Consider the following 8,181-nt stretch of genomic DNA (forward strand, 5'->3'; position numbering starts at 1 on the left):
CCGAGGATTGATGATTTATTTGACCCATTGCAAGACGCCAAATGGTTTTCAAAGATAGATTTGAGATTGGGGTATCATCAAGTGCGATTTAGGGAGAAAGATATTCCTAAGACAGCCTTCAGAACCAGATACGGACATTTTGAGTTTCGGGTAATGTCATTCGGGCTAACTAATGCACCGGCAGTATTTGTGGATTTGATGAACAATGTGTTCAGGCCCTTCTTAGATTTATTTGTGATTGTGTTCATTGACGATATCCTGGTATATTCTAGGTCCGAGGCAGAACATGCAGATCATTTGCGTACCGTTCTTGGAGTTCATCAAACTCGAGAGTTATTTGCCAAATTTTCTAAGTGTGAATTTTGGTTGAACTCAGTGACCTTTTTGGGGCATATTATTTCAGTCGATGGTATTCGGATAGATACCCAAAAGATTGAAGCGGTGAAGACTTGGCCAAGGCCAACAACACCTATGGAGGTCCGTAGTTTTTTGGGCTTAGTAGGTTATTATAGAAGGTTTGTAGAAAGCTTTTCTTCTATTTCTGCACCACTTACGAAGCTGACCGAGAAATAAGCTAAGTTTCAATGGACAGATGCTTGTGAATGTAGTTTCCAAGAATTAAAGGATAGATTAACTTCTGCCCCGGTCCTGACATTTCTAGAGAGATTGGAAGGTTATGTTGTCTATTGTGATACTTCAGGCATTGGGTTAGGCTATGTGTTGATGCAACATAGTAAGGTGATTGCGTATGCTTCAAGACAGTTGCGGAAACATGAGAAAAATTATCCGACCCATGATCTTGAATTGGCTGTAGTAATTCATGCATTGAAGATGTAGAGACATTATTTGTATGGCATCCACGTCGATATTTATACAGATCATAAGAGCCTTCAGTATATCTTCAAGCAGAAAGAACTGAATTTACGGCAACGGCTATGGTTGGAATTGTGGAAAGACTATGATTTGACAACCTGTATCATCCCGGAAAAGCAAATGTAGTCGCTGATGCTCTTAGCCGTAGATCTATGGGAAGTTTATGTGATGTTCAGCCAGAGAAAAGAGAGATAGCTCGTGAGCTCCAGCTGTTAGCTAGCCTAGGAGTTCGAGTAGTGGACTCAGGTAGTATGGGAACTATCATTCAAAATGCAGTGGTCTCGTCACTAGTAGTGGATGTGAAAGAGCTCCAATACGAAGATCCCATGCTAATTCATTACAGAAATACACTCCTTTAGAAGGAGAAGTCATCATTTGAGATTTATGGAGATGGAGTTCTTCGATGCCGATGCAGGTTATGTGTTCTTGATGTTGCAAGATTACGCCACCAAATATTGAGAGAAGCCCATTGTTCCCGTTATTCTATTCACCCAGGAGCAACGAAAATGTATCATGATTTTAATGTACATATTGGTGGAATGGGATGAAGAAAGATATAGCGGAATTCGTAGCTCAATGTCCTAACTGTCAGCAAGTTAAAATTGAGCACCAAAAGCCGGGTGGATTGTTGCAAGCTATAGAAATTCCAACTTGGAAATGAGAAGTAATTAACATGGACTTCATTACAGGCTTACCCCATCTCGATGTAAGTATGACTCTATATGGGTGATTGTGGATAGACTTACGAAGTGAGCTCATTTCATACCAGTCAGAACTACATATGTAGGAGAAGATTATGCAAAGTTTTATGTTAAAGAGATAGTGCGACTTCACGGTGTTCTAGTTTATATTATCTTCTATAGAGGGACTCAGTTTACAGCCAATTTTTGGAAGTCTTTCCAAGAAGGTTTGGGCACTCAAGTGAGCCTTAGCACGGTATTTCACCCGCAGGCGGATGGACAAGCTGAACCTACCATTCAGACTCTTGAGGATATTCTACGGGCATGCGTATTGGATTTTGGAGGTAGTTGGGATGATCACTTGCCACTTATTGAATTTGCTTATAACAATAGTTATCATTCTAGCATCCAAATGGCCCCGTATGAGGCTTTATATAGGCGAAAGTGTAGATCTCTAATTGGGTGGTTCGAAGTAGGAGAGACCAAATTGATAGGGACAGACTTGGTCGAGCAAGCTATAGAGAAAGTCAAGCTTATATAGGATCGATTATTAACAGCTCAGAGTCGACAGAAATCCTACGCAGATAATCATCGAAGAGACTTAGAGTTCCAAGTGAAAGATTGGGTATTCTTGAAGGTGTCGCCAATGAAGAGCGTCATGAGATTTGGCAAAAAAGGCAAGCTTAGTCCCCGGTACATTGGACCTTATGAGATTGTATGCAAGGTAGGCCAAGTGGCTTATGAATTAGACCTACCTGCGGATTTGGAGTCAGTCCATCCAGTTTTCCATGTATCGATGCTTCGTAAGTGTATTGGTGATCCTTCTAGAATTGTGCCAATAGATGATGTCCAAGTTACTAAACAGTTGTCTTATGAAGAAGTCCCCATTGCCATTTTAGATAGGCAAGTACGAAAGCTCAGAACCAAAGAGGTAGCTTCAGTTAAAGTTTTATGGAAGAATTATAATAGAGAGGAAATGACTTGGGAAGCCGAAGAGGACATGAAGTCCAGGTACCCGCATTTATTTTTCACCTTCGGAAGAGATTCAGGCAGAGCGGCCACTAACCTCAGGTATGTAATGCTTTTCTTGATGTTTTCTTGGTCGTGTGTAGCCATTGTTATTGTCATGTTGTTATAGCCCTGTGAGGCGATGTATTTTGGGTTGCTATGCAGGATGGTAGTGCCATATTATAGGGGAAACGCTGGCGAAAGTTTTGTAGAATTCCCAAGAGTCTATCATTCGAGGACGAATGTTTCTAAGAGGGGGAGAATGTTACACCTCGTAGTTTCGTCCGTTGAGATTGGTTAGGCGTTAGTTTTCCTAATCGTGGAAACGGGACTTACCTTAGGATATATGAGATTAAATGTTCCCATATTATGTTTATGGGGTTTTAAGCCCATGAAATGAGCTATGGAAAGATTTAAGAACAAACAAATAAAGGAATGGAGTTTGTGGGAACTTTGGTAAAACTAGGCAAACTTTTCGAACAGGATTTTGGTCCAGATTTGGGGAGGAATATCTCCTAGAATATGAGGAGTTTTGGTGTGTTTCTTATGTCCAAATTGTATTTCATCGAGTCTAGTTTCCAACGCAACAAACCGTTCGTCCATGTGACATCTGAGTAAAACGTTATGCATGTTTTACGACAGACTGTCGGAGCAGAAAATTTCTGCGGACCATTTGACTGCCTGCAGGAATGTTGACGCCCCGCAAAAAATTCTGCGGTCCATCAAAGTGAACCAGCCCAGCGTCAAATGGTCATAGTGAACCATATTTGACGGTCCGTAGGAATTTTTACGGCCCGTCAAAATTGGCGCAGAATTGCCCGACGGGATTTTAAGTTCCGCTTAATATATTTCGTTCCACTTCATTTGGACATTTCATTTTACCAAATCAGATCCAAAAGCTCTCTTCAACTCCATAAACTAATCCAAGCCAAAATCCAAGGGTGATTAAATATCAAGAGGCAAGAATCAAGATACCCATCTGCTAGAAGTCTTGCTAGGGTTAATAGACTCCAAGAATTCTTAGGATATTAAAGCTAGGGTTTTCATATAAGTTGATAGCTTGCTCCAAAACTCATTCTTATGAGATAAAAGGTTAGTTTTCATGCTTATTACATATTATCAAGAATGTTTAGTTGTTGAACAACTTGGGTAGAAGAAGAAAGTAGAAAATGAGTTCTAAATGTAGTTTTTATAGTGTTTTTGAGTAGTATGCTAACTTGAGTTAAGATTCTTAGTATGATATGGATATAATCTTGCTATGGGAGGTAGAAATGGTGATGAAGAAGCATTATATGAAAATGTGCTAAAATGGGTATGAAATTGCTAGCATAAGTTGAATATAAGGATAAAATTTGAAGGCTTAATGAAGCGTGATCACATGATTATGATATTATGAGTATATTAAGGATGTTATTGTGGTTGTTGGGAGTTGTTTTGTGATATGGTGGAAGTTGACAAAATAGGGGAAATGCTACCAAATTTTCATTAGATCATGAATCAGTCTAGTTTGAACTTGAGAGTAACATCAAGGCTTAACTATGGTATAAAATTCTTCTAAATGTAGATTACTCAAACTTCAACGGTGAACGTTAAATAGTTGGGGAGACGAAGAGGTATGTAAGGCTAACCCTTCTTTCATTAAGGCATGGTTCCCTTGCTATATATGTATATATATCCTTTCATGAGTTCTATAATGATTTATAAATGACTCTACCTGTAAGAGTACCAAAGTTCATGATTCTCGATACTTTCACGATACTAGTACTTCCTTTATATGATAGTTGATCCTATGAGGATAGATGTAACAAAAACGATGATGGCAATGATGTTAATGATACTTATGGACTTTTATGTATACGTGTCTAAGTATATATGACTATTATGTAATACCGAGCTTATATGGCCGGGTATGCTATCTATTGCGCGGACACTACTGCAGTTGGGTACGGATAACATTGAGCCTGTGTAGGGCCAGGTGTGCATGACACCGAGTCTTGTCATGGCCAGGTATGTGAAACCACCGAACCTTTATGGTCGGGTACGCTATGGTTATGAATATGTATACGAATACAGATACGAATATGGAGACGGATATGGATATTTGTATATGTATATATGTATGTACACGAGCACGCACTAGAAATGGAAGGTCCCTATGAAAGACAAGTAAGTAATTATGATGATGGCTACTATCTCCTAATTCTCCCATCTTATGCTATTTCTTATGCTGTCTCTTATGATCCTATTATGATGTTGATTATGCTTTACATACTCAGTACATTATTCGTACTGACGTCCTTTTGTTTGTGGACGTTGCGTCATGCCCGCAGGTGGACAGGGAGACAGGCTTGATCCGTAGATTTGTTATTCAGGGACTACATAAAGGAGCTCTATTTCATCTGGAGCTACAAATTTTGGTATTATTCTTTTGTGTACATATCTATGGGCATGGCGGGGTCCTGTCCCGCTTATATGATGTGACGTACTCTTCTTAGAGCCTCGTAGACAGTTGTATATGATTAGATGTCCTTAGCCTTGTCAGCTTATATTTTGTATATCATTTTGATAGTCTCGTCGGCTAGTATACATGGATATGGGCATTGTTATTGATGATGATATAAATGTGTTGTTGCCCAATGAGATTAGAACTATTGATACATATAAATTATGAGTAAGCCATGTGGCTCACGTAAATGTGAATATGAGAGTACGATAAGAGGTACCCGGGTGGGTTAGCACCGGGTGCCCGTCATGGCCCTCCGGTTGGGTCGTGACAACTACCCTTTGTGATCAATGGTTGAATATGTATTTGAAAGTGTTAATAAAATTGCTTGTTTATTCAATATGTGAAATTGTGTGTCATCTGAATACTCTAAATAGATATGATATCGAGAAAGAGATTTTATCATGAGCATATATGATAGTCCCAGCAGCGCTGAAGTCACGACCCAACTGGTGGGCCATGACGGGTACCCGGAGCTGACTACCGAGCACCACTCATCGTGCTATCTACCATACTTAACCAGTAGATACATCATTCTTAACACAAGACTTATCATGAAACAACCACCAAATATCTCCCAAAACATGTATATGTGCATAAACCCCCGAGGCTACAAAAACGATATACAAAATATACACTGATGAGGTCACATAGAATCTATTACCCACACATGAGTATCTACGAGCCTCTAACTGGAACACTGTAATCATAAAGACTAGACAAGACCCCGCCATGCCCCAATATGTACACAAAAGAATATACCAAGAAGTGGCGACTCCGGAGTAGTGAAGTGCTCCTATATCTCTACTGAGAAAGCTCCTAGGAATCCGGCCTGTCCCCCTGTCTACCTGTGGGCATGACCACAATGTCCATAAAAGAAAAGGACGTCAGTACGAAAAATGTACTGAGTATGTAAGGCATGGACAATAACATAATCAAGAAATAAGAAAGCATAAGAAGAAAAGATAACCTGTACTGGTTGCCTCGTAAGGTAGAATCATGCATGCTAACAAGAGAAGACATCAAATCATGTATACATATATATAAACTGCCCGACTATATAGCAACAGTGTGAACATCATTAGCACGCGTCCGGGCCTCCCGCGTTCTGGGTAACCATCTCAAGTCGCCCACTAGTGGTGTTTGCTGGGCTATATAGGCACGGTGTAATCATCATCATAGCTGCCCACTATGCCCATCGTAGTGGTGACTGCCTGACCCAAATAGGCGCAGTATAATATCACATATACATAATATGAAGCATGCATCAGAGCTCAAGTAAAAGCTATAACTCTATCGGAGTGACATAAGGTCGGGAACCTCCGATTACATTATGGAATAATTATCATCGCTATGTCTCACCTTGAAAGAACTAAATCATAAGGTAAGGCAACAACAAGAAATAACATCAATGGAATCATAAGGATAAGACTATCAAGCTCATCATAGCATCATTATCATCAAACATATCACATCTCTATCTCATAAGAAGCTCTTAAGAATCTTTAGCTTTCATATTTGGGATGTAAGAATATCATGGAAATATAGAAAAGAAATCATAATATAGAAGTCATGCCTTTGAAAGAAAGGAAATAGCCCTACATACCTTTACTTCTCCTTAACGACTAAGCATTCTCTTTCCAAGCTCACAACTCTACATTCAAGAGAATTCGTACCAAGGTTAGATCATTAGGAACACGCTTAAGTCTCGGCTAAAACGAGTAAGGCTAACGAAAATTGGGCAGCATTTCCTTTGTTTCGACAACTTTCTCCATATAATAAAAACTCCCAAATAGCAATAGTGATACTCATAATATCATAAGCAATAGATTTCTCAAGTTAAATATTGTTCACTTCTCCAATTCACCTTCAAACCATCCATATCCATGAGTACAATACAACACCATATTCGTTCTTCACATGACACTTCTGCAACATTACTAGTATCATTCATAACGATATAATACTCATCTCATACTAAGAATCATGACTCAAATTAATTTACTAGTCAAAATACCATTATTTCCATATTTGAGCTCATATTCTACATTCTTCTCTAATCTAAGTCTTTTAACCACTTAATACCTTCAATAACATGAAATAAGTGTAAAACTCTCCTTTGATTATGTAGGGATGATCTTTGGATGAAGATACTCCACTTGAGAAAACCTCCAACTTCAATTCCAAAGGAAACCTTGACTTGTATCAACCCTAGTGAGCATCCACACACTTGATTCTACTAATCCTTGGTGCTTAAGCCTTGATTTCTCTTGGATATGTGTTAATAAAGTGTATGGGATATTCTAGAGGTTTCAAGAGTGGTGGAGGAGATGAGAAATGAGAAAAATGAACTTGGGTCCTCTTTATATAACATTTTAAAAGATGCCCATCAAGGTTTATACGGACATTTATACAGTCCGTATAAGTGACCGTATAATACTTCCAGTGGAGGACCCTTCTCTGGACAGGTTATACGGCCCCTTATACGGACCGTATAAGTTATATGGCCCCTTATACGGACCGTATAAGTTATACGGCCCCTTATACCGATCGTATAACGTACACGGACCGTATAAGTTATACGGAACGTATAAGTTATACGGACCGTATAAGTGACCGTATAACGCACATTTTCTGAAGTTGATCCTGCTGTTTCGTTTGACTTCCAATCCTTGTGGAACCTTCTTGACACTTGTATAATACTTCATTAACCATCTAAGGAGCCTTATAACTTTTCCTCAAGGAGTTACTAAATCAACATTAGCTCGGTTGTTACGAAATCTTCCCGAGCACAACTTATAGTTCACTTCCTTTGACGAACTTAGTTTCTCCAAGTCATATTACTTCAAAATCTTGTCGTATACTCTTGAAGCTACCAAGTACTCTCCTTAAGGCCATATGGACTCCAAGTTCTCCTTGAGCTTGCGTTAGCCTATTCACTGCTCGACGTACGAAAAGTCTGAGGTGTAACTGTCACGACCCGACAAGGGCCGCGATGGGTACCCGGGGCTGAGCACCGAGCACCGCTCACTCTACTACTTATCATGCTCATTAATCGTTCTTGTATCAACTTTGTACTCAAATTATAATAAAATCATCTTTCATTTGGAACACTTA

Source organism: Lycium barbarum, chromosome 7 (genome assembly GCF_019175385.1).
Source record: "Lycium barbarum isolate Lr01 chromosome 7, ASM1917538v2, whole genome shotgun sequence".
Classification (NCBI taxonomy): Eukaryota; Viridiplantae; Streptophyta; class Magnoliopsida; order Solanales; family Solanaceae; genus Lycium; species Lycium barbarum.